The sequence below is a fragment of the Leucoraja erinacea genome, chromosome 5 (assembly GCF_028641065.1).
Source record: "Leucoraja erinacea ecotype New England chromosome 5, Leri_hhj_1, whole genome shotgun sequence".
NCBI lineage: Eukaryota > Metazoa > Chordata > Chondrichthyes > Rajiformes > Rajidae > Leucoraja > Leucoraja erinaceus.
Genome location: NC_073381.1, coordinates 38415873 through 38425870, shown reverse-complemented (window position 1 = coordinate 38425870; position 9998 = coordinate 38415873).

Here is a 9998-nt window from a genome sequence, read left to right as displayed (position 1 = left end):
GCCTGACCTGCTGAGTTACTCCAACACTTTGTGCCCTTCTGTGTATTAACCAGTATCTGCTGTTCTTTGCTTCAACAGTCAGCTTGTCCATTTCCCCTTAAAAACTATATTACATCCTCCTCCATATACATCATCCCATCTAATTGAATAGCATCAGAAAACTTGGGAATAAAGTTGGATCATTAGATTAATGTAGCATTAATGTGAATGGTGGTTGCTGGTCAGTAAGAACTCGGTGGACCATAGGGCCTGTTGTCATGCTATCTCTCTCTCTCTCTCTCTTTCTCTTTCTCTTTGCTCACTGTCTGAGAACAGATTCTCAATCCATTTCAATAAATTACCCTCAATACCATCTCTGGAGAGAAGGAATAGGTAACGTTTTGGGTCACCCATTCCTTCTCTCCAGAGATGCTGCCTGTCCTGCTGAGTTACTCCAGCTTTTTGAGTCTATCTTTGGTTTAACTAGCATCTGCAGTTTGTTCCTATACCCTCAATACCATGTCCTCTAACCCTGTTGATCAATGTTCTACGTGGGACCTTATTGAATGCGTTCTGCATCTGCCTTACCTATTCTACTGGTCGCATTCTCAATGCACTGTATCAACTTTGTCAAACATAATTTTCCATGGGGGCTCTGTTATTACTCCTTCGTTTTTCATTTGTTTTTAAGATAATCATAAAGGATTGTTTAAGGTGACAAAAAATTCCTAAATCTTATTCAGATAGATGATTCAATTATAACAATTCTTTTCAATGGTCTCAGTAACATGCCCTTAGTCAATTATACTGGGAGAGGTTCTACATTTTGTCCCTCTCCAGCAGGTTGTATCTTAATATTCCAAATAGATTAAAATTGCAATGTTTATTGGAGCTGAATGTCCACCATTTATGTCTTTTTGGATCTGAGTACAAAAGAGATGTCGTAGTTTAAATCACAGAAAGATCGGTTTTCATTGATACGGTTCATTGATCGGTTTTCATTGATGCGTTGAAGGGATCAAGGATTGAAACCATTTCTGATCTGGTTAGCAATTTATCAAAATGCTCCTTTGGTGTTTAAGCATCTTCATATCAACATACAAAAATGTTGGGCAGAGTAGCAACTCCATAATCAAGCTCAGACATGATTAGACCATGATTAGACTTGATGAGTCAGACCAGACTCGATGTTCTGAATGACCTAATACTGCTCCAATTTCTTATAGTCAAGATGATCCATAATATTAAAACATGTAATCTTCTTCTAACTACCTCCAGAGTTGGGAAAATACAGAATTAAAGACCAGTAAAAGATGCCTACTCTGGATTATTTCGCTACAAACTGCTTGCAACATCAACATCATCCCAGGAAATTACGCATTGCATATACTACACTAACCACCAGTAATAAGTCCCAACAATGAGAATACCACAATCCATATTGTAGGGAAGAGATGATGGTAATGAGGAGGGAATGATACCTACATCAACTGGACTAAGCCCCACTGGATGTTGTGCCAGAAGTTAACACCGGAGCTTTTATTTCCTTTCATCAGAGTATCTGGGATTGGACATTGAACATTGCATTTTCTGACCCATGAAGGAAAACGACTACAAACTCAATGACTTGCTGCATCATTTCATTTGGAAATTCATCAAACCAAACAACTGAAAGAGTGGAGAGCATGCCACTATCTGCTACCTACGTGGCAGCTTGGAATGACAAGCTAAATCATTACTCTGCTTGGAAGAATTTTCCACTATTTTAGGGTGTAAGCTTCTCACTACAACATTATAACCATTGTGCCAATGGCAATGTTGTTAAAGTCAAGTTACAGTATAGATTTTTCAAATTTAGACTGCAACATTTGAAAACCCACACACCCTTTGAACACAGGAGTAGAGAGCACAAAATTGAATGCATTGGTCAGTAGACAAGGATATTTGATCTCTAAATTTTAATGCACAGAAAATCCTGTTGAAAGTGATGTGTGCAGTTGAATTCCTGGCATGTGCTCCCACCGTGCGAAGCTCTGCACTTGGAATGCAAATTTGTAAAATCTTCCCTTATAAATGAGGCTTAAGTGAAATTAAATTTGTCATGGTGAGGATAAACCTTCCATTGAATTTCACTGATCTAATTCTGAAAATAAACCTTTCAGCTGAGATGTGCTTGACTCGAAATATTTACTTCAAATCTTTTATTTTTCACTTACCTCCAATACTAAGCTCATTTCACAGAACACTCTCACAGTATGATCATTATTGGTAAAATACACTGCTTAACAACCTGTTTAAGAAGCAACTGCAGATGCTGGAAAATCGAAGTAGACAAAAATGCTGGAGAAACTCAGCGGGTGAGGCAGCATCTACGGAGCGAAGGAAATAGGCGACGTTTCGGGTCGAGACCCTTCTTCAGACTGATGTGAGGGTCGGGGGGGAGGTGGAGGTGGGGAGAAGAAAGGAAGAGGCAGAGACAGTGGGCTCAGGGGGAGCTGGGAAGGGGAGGAGAAAGCAGGGACTACCTGAAATTGGAGAAGTCAATGTTCATACCACTGGGGTGTAAATTGCCCAAGCGAAATATGAGGTGCTGCTCCTCTAATTTATGGTGGGCCTCACTCTGGCCATGGAGGAGGCCCAGCACAGAAAGGTCGGATTCGGAATGGGAGGGGGAGTTGGAATGCTGAGCAACCGGATGGTTATTGCGAACCGAGCGGAGGTGTGGACGAAGCGATCGCCAAGCCTACGTTTGGTCTCACCGATGTAGAGCAGCTGACACCTCGAGCAGTGGATGCAATAGATGAGGTTGGAGAAGGTGCCGGTCAACATCTGCCGCACCTGGAAAGACTGCTTGGGTCCTTGAATGGAGTCAAGAGGGGAAGGTAAAGCGACAAGTGTAGCATTTCCTGCGGTTGCAAGGGAAAGTGCCAGGAGAGGGGGTGGTTTGGGTGGGAAGGGACAAATTGACCCGGGAGTTACGGAGGGAGCAGTCTCTGCGGAAAGCAAACAGGGAGGAGATGGGAGCATGGGGCCAGTGTGGCCCGTGGAGGGGCAAAAATGTTGGAGGATTGGACGGCTGGTAGGCGGAAAATGTTGGACAAAGGGGACTCTGCCCTTTGTTCGGGGGATGTGACGAGCTGGTAGGTGTGGACCCTGGTGAGGATCAAACCCCCGGAAGAATGAGGACTCTGCGATGCCCTGGTTTGACGAGCAGATGCAGCATAGGAGGAGGTAGGGGGGAGTCCTTACAGGAGGCAGGGTGGGAAGAAGTGTAGTCCAGATAGCCATGGGAGTCAGTGGGTTTGTAGTAGATGTCGGTCAATAGTCTATCACCTGCGATGGAGGTAGTGAGGTCTAGAAATGGTAAGGAGTTCGGAAATTATCCTGGTGTAGAATGCCGGAGGAATTTCCGTGGAGAAATGGATGAAGTCAGTGAGTTGTGTGTGTGGGTGCAGGAGGTAGCAAAAGCACCTCGTCGATGTATGTGCAGAGTTTGGGATAGGGCCATGGTAGACACAGAGGACTTACCCTACAAAGGGCAGGCATAGCTTGGGGTGGCGTCCCATTAGCAGCCTTGTAGGGGAGTTAATGGGAAGAAGTGTAGTCCGGATAGCCATGGGAGTCAGTGGGTTTGTAGTAGATGTCGGTCAATAGTCTATCACCTGCGATGGAGATAGTGAGGTCTAGAAATGGTAAGGAAATGTCGGAAATTATCCAGGTGTATTTGAATGCCGGATGGAAGTTAGGGTTGAATAGGATGCAGTGGAGGTATGTGGAAATAAGTTTGGTGGGACACAAACAGGCAGAAACAATGGGTCTGCCAGGACAGTCAGGTTTGTGGATTTTGGGGAGAAGGTAAAATCGTGCCGTACGGGGCTGGGGAATGATGAGGTTGGAGGCTTGAGAGGGCAGGGAGCTGGAATTGATGAAGTCAGTGATAGTGCAAGAGATGGTGGCCTGGTGCTCGTCTGTGGGGTCATGGTCCAAGGATGAGTAGGAGGAGGTGTCTGAGAGTTGGAGTGTGGCCTCAGCCTTGTAGAGATCGGCACGCCAGACTACCACGGCATCTCCCCTGTTGGCAGGTTTGATCACCCAGTCTGGGTTGTTGCAGAGTGAAGGGCTGAACGTTCCGTGGGGGAGAAGAGAGTGAGAAAGGGGAGTGGAGAAGTTGAGGCGGTTGATGTCCCGCCGGCAGTTTAAAATGAAAAGGTCTAAAGCAGGTAGTTGGCCATGAGGGGGATTCAAAGAGGAGGGGGTCCATTGGAGACGAGAGAAGGGGCCATCACTGGGGGGGTGAGGACTCCTTCCTATGGAAAATCACTTTGATGCGGAGTAGACGGAAGAAGAGCTCCACATCGTGGCAGACGCGGAACTCATTGAGGTGGGGACGGAGGGAAACAAAGGTGAGGCCTCTGCTGAGGACAGACCGTTCAGTATCCGAGAGGAAGAGGTCAGGTGGGATGGTGAAAACACAGCAAGGATGGGGGTTGGGGCCAGAGGAAGGCAGGTGAGTGGACGGAGGTCCGAGGCGATGTCTGGTAGGTGGGTGGAGGGAGGGTGGTCAGGGAGGAGGGTGGTATGAGGACTATAGTGTGCATGGGGAGAAGCTGGGGTCATATGGTTTGAGGGGGAAGGGGGAAGGGGGAAGACCCAGTGGAACATCTACTGAGGTTCCCTGTGTTAGCGGGACCAGCACTAGGACCCAGCGCAGTTAGACCCTGTGATGTCAGAGTCTGCAGTGTGGAGACTTCAGGTCCGGGCAAAGCGTCCGGTGAGGCTCCGAGCATCAGCGGGCCAGGTGAGGCGGTGAGGTTCGATGGTCCCGGTGAGGTGATGAGGTGAGGAGGTCCCGGTGAGGCGGAGACGTTTGACGATCCCGTTTTGGTGGCGAATCGGTGGAATTGAGGAGGTAGCGAGGGTCGGCGTTATCGGTGAGGCGGCGATAGAAAGAGTTACCGGTGAGGCAGCGAGGATCAGCGTCATCGGTGGGTGGGTGAATGTCGGCGGCAGCATCCACGTGGACGTCAGCGACAGCGGCGTCTTTGGTGGTCCGGGCCTGAGGTCAGTCCGGGAGGCGGTGAGTACTGGTGCTGCTCCTCGTGGCCAAGATGGTGTAACGGGACTTGGCCTGATGGTGTTCGGGCAGGTGGCACAGGCCAGTTTTGGGGCCCGGGGCTGCAGGCGGTCCAGTTGCGGAGTGTCGGTGGCAGGAGCAGCCTGGAGTCGGGCGAGTTTAAGGTCCTTGGTGGAGTCTAAGTGGGCCAGGAATCGTTTATTGAAGACATGGATCTGCCGTAGGATGAAGTAGAGTTGGAGTCCGTTGCAGGTCTGGGTGAGTGAGGTCCGAAGTTTTGGGAGAGTCAATGCGAGGTCCTGCTCTTGCCGGTGCATCTCAGCCAGAGTAGATCGCAGGGCACGGAAGGAGAACAGCCGTGTATGGCGGCAGATAGCCAGTCGGTATCTATAGTCCAGGTTGGGTCCGAAATGGGAGGTAGGGAACTGGAGCTGAAAACCATGAGGTACAAGATGGATCCGCAGGCATGTCGCGAGAAAGCAAACATGGCTGTGGTAATGGGTTTGGGTTAAGATGTGGTCATAGAGTTGGAGGGAGGGGGGAATCACAGAGGGGGGGCAGTGAGCGAGGAGGTTGTTAAACTGTCTTCGGAGAGAGGAGGTGAACTTCATCGAGTAGGCATACTTTGAGGAGATTTCGCAGTGGAGTAGACAAATGTTTAAGAAGGAACTGCAGATGCTGGGAACTCGAAGGGAGACAAAAATGCTGGAGAAACCCAGCGGGTGAGGCAGCATCTATGGAGAGAAGGAACTTGTAAACAACCTGTAATTGCTTAAGGGCTTTTAATTGATGGAATATTAGAAAGGAAGTAGCATTTAGATATGAAGGAGTTTTGGGTGAAGTCTTCCAGAAGCCCAGTTTAGAAAGATTTTGGAAGGTGGAACTAGATTATGTAAGGCAAATGAGTAGGGTAAATCATTTGAAAGGACAACACTGGTGTGGTCCTCTTGCCAGTGGTTTGAGTGGTTTGAAGGAAATTGTAGGGAGAATGGAAGTGTACATAAAGGGGATCTGTCAACCAAGAAGCATTTTTGAAGGACATCAGAGGATCGGTGAAGCCCTGGGGTAAAAAAAATGCCCATTCAACCCCACGCCTGTTTTATTGTTCAATCAGTTTGGATGTTTATCTCAACTCCATGTACCATGTTTTGTTCCATTTTCCTGAACACTTTCTTAACTCTAAAGTCTGCCACAAATGAATATGATTTAATGCAGGTGCTGGAATATTTCTAAAATCAACCTTTTATTAATTTTATTTATAGATTGTAGTCCCTGCATTGATATAAACATTACTTTAGATTCTCAGCTCTTTTATACATAAGAAACCTGATTGGGAACTGTGAAGGATTTGTCATATGGTGTGTGGCAAGTATTGTCCAGAAGCCTGAAGTATTTATGGCTAAATCAACATCAAATTGATGCTGGTGATTGTTGTAGGGATATCCTGAACATGTCTCTGTTTTGGGTCTTTGTGGAAGGATCTTGGCTTGTGGAAAACGTTACAGGAGCTTGTCGTAGGAAAAAAGAAGCTATAAGAGAGACGCAAGAATAGCTCTATATATCTTTTCAGTGGTATAATTGACATTTGCTTCACAAGCGAGATGTCTGGAGGTGAATGTGAAAAGCATCTTTTCTTTTGCCTTACCTTAAGTTTAGCATTGGAAAAGTGGCAGAATTAGAGACAGGCGGTGGTGAATAAGCTGCAACCAGAGCACGGAACCAATGAGCTTCATTTGGTTTTGATACAGGTTCACAATCTCTTATCCGAAAATCTTGGGACCAGACACTTTTCGGATTTCGGAATTTTTCGGATTACGGAATGGAAGACTTTTAGCGTAGATTTTAACGTTTTGCGGCCACGAGTGCTCGGCTCGTGGCCGCAAGGTTGCGAGTTTGCGCCTCGATCCCGGCAGTTAAAAATGTTCGGTTTTCGGAGCTTTTCGGTTTTCGGAATTTCAGATAAAAGATTGTGAACCTGTAACGCTGAATCTCTGGTTCAAAATTGACTTAATTCATCCTACTACATTCCAAAATAATCTGCCCCTTTTTATAAATTAAACCAATCAACCAGCCTTCCAGCCTTGAAATGTTATTATTTATTAGAAATGTTATTTTATTAACAAGCAATGTATTTGGAGAAAAGGTCATGTGGGTTCTTTATTAGGAAAGAGACATAAACAGTGCTTGACCTTTACAGATGTCACATATTACAAAGGTGTAGATCTAGACGGGACATAATGTAAGACCAGGGGTCAGGTAGCTGGATATTGTTCGGTGGCACATGCTGACAATTATATCCCATGTTTATTGTCTGCCCATCAGAAAAGATCCTTTTTGTTCCATGATACATAGTTTTGCACTGCAGCTGTTTTAAAATCCTCACATGGAAAACAATATGAAGCGATGGAAAGAATTTGCAGTCTGATTAACAATCCGATTGGCTGTATTGTGTGAATGCCCCTTCCACAGTGGCCATTATCTTTATATCTGCTGATAGAGCTATTAGTTCTATATGAGCTCTGGGAAGAAGGGATCACTAGTCCAACATGACAAGCATGTGTTATACATGAATACAGAAGTAAATATCTGTGGTATAAATTAAACTCGTGTCTTCCTGTTCATACGTATCACTACCTTCTCTAATGCTTAGTCTAGTTTAGTTTAGTTTAGTTTAGAGATATAGGGCGGAAACAGGCCCTTCGGCCCACCGGGTCTGCGCCTACCACTATCCTACACACACTAGGGACATTTTTTACATTTACCAAGCCAATTAACCTACAAACCTGTAAGTCTTTAGAATGTGGGAGGAAACCGAAGATCTCGGAGAAACCCCATGCAGGTCACGGGAAGAACGTACAAACTCCGTACAGACAGCACCTGTAGTCAGGATCGAATCCAGGTCTCTGGCATTGTAAGGCGGCAACTCTATCCCTGCGCCACCGTGTCACACATTGTCCAGCCATGTTCTGTGCAAGAATGATATCACTAAAAACATAATCAAGCAGACTATTCTTGGCCATTTGCAATCTTGTATGCGCTTTCTGTTCCTCTGGTTGAGTAAATCTAATATAGACCCTGCAGATTCTCAGTCCTTTTTTTAAGTTACCACCAATTGCAGCAACGTATTTGCAGTGTGTCAATTCACGCTCACAGTGGATCTGTTACCTCCCAAGCATCCTTAAGGTAATGTGGCTGCGTACACTAGTTGGGAGTCACCAGATTAATTTGACACCCCTGACTTTGACTTTTACATAGACGCAAACTGATATACAGACTGATTCCAGGGATGTCAGGACTTTCATATGAAGTAAGACTGGATAGACTTGGTTTGTACTCGCTAGAATTTAGAAGATTGAGGGGGGATCTTATAGAAACTTACAAAATTCTTAAAGGGTTGGACAGGCTAGATGCAGGACGATTGTTCCCGATGTTGGGGAAGTCCAGAACCAGGGGTCACAGTTTAAGGATAAGGGGAAAATCTTTTAGGACCGAGATGAGGAAAACTTTTTTCACACAGAGAGTGGTGAATCTCTGGAATTCTCTGCCGCAGAAGGTAGTTGAGGCCAGTTCATTGGCTATATTTAAGAGGGAGTTAGATGTGGCCCTTGTGGCTAAAGGGATCAGGGGGTATGGAGAGAAGGCAGGTACAGGATATTGAGTTGAATGATCAGCCATGATCATATTGAATGGCGGTGCAGGCTCGAAGGGCCGAATGGCCTACTCCTGCACCTATTTTCGATGTTTCTATGTTTCTATGCAAAGTGCTGGAGCAACTCAGTGGGTCAAGCAGCATTTTGGCAGGTCAGAACCCTTCCAACCCAAAACGTCAACATGGTCTATTTCTCCAGAGATGTAGCCTGACCCACTGAGACGCTGTAGCACTTTGTGTCTATCTTTGGTATAAACCAGCATCTGCAGTTAAGGAACTGCATATTTTGACTTTTATATCACTGAAATATGAAATGTTATAGAATGTTAATTATAAAATATTAATTAAAATAAATGTCACTCTTACATCCAGTTAACTGAAGAGGGCATCTGTAGCAATAAAATCTTATGATGCATATTATACATAACATACCAGGAAGGCATTTAAATCTCCCAGAAAAGTCTTAACTTACAATATATTTGGTTAGAAAATGGAAAATGTGGAAATGATATCAAAGATAGTGAGAATTATTCTTATGATCCAAATAAAACAAGACGCTCTCCCCTGTACACCACCTAGACTTGCACCTCTTTCTCCACTGCCGTTTCTGCTCCTCACTCTACTGCCCTTTCCACTTACATTCCTTTCACAACTCTTCAATCAGTTTTTGTCCTAAAGCCATTTCCCAATTGGTCTGTTAATGGAGGTCCTACAGCCCAATAGGAAAAATCAGGAGTGGAGACTAAATCTGGTCAAATTCCCACAAGCAATATTCTCCTTTGCGGACATTGTGCCTGGCCTTCAAAGGTGGACATTTCTGAGATTCTGCCCAACTAATTACAGCTGGTCTAATGTGAACATACCTTAGAACTTGCTCTTATTCAGAGTGATCTTGACCTGATCGGAGGCAAGGGATTGAAAAAGGTGCTCCATGTTTCCCACTGACTTCACCGTCTGAAAATCAGATGTATCCAGTGCCTTGCTGCCATAGCGCTGTCAAAATGGAAAATATTTATTTCTGTTTGCTTTCTCATTCATGATATTATTTTGTGAGTGTATCATTTATACTAATTGATTTGATTGTACAATTTACAGAATTAATCCAATAATCATCCTATTTCAAGCCTCAACCGCGAGACTTCCTTGGGAAGTTATAAACCAAAATGAATAATTTAATAAGCTCCAGAATACCTTTCACATGTGCCAATTGTGGTTAGACTTTGTTCACGTTCACCAAAGAAAAAAATAAATACACTTCCAGCAATCTGAGATCTCCTATTTATTTTTCAATTCAGC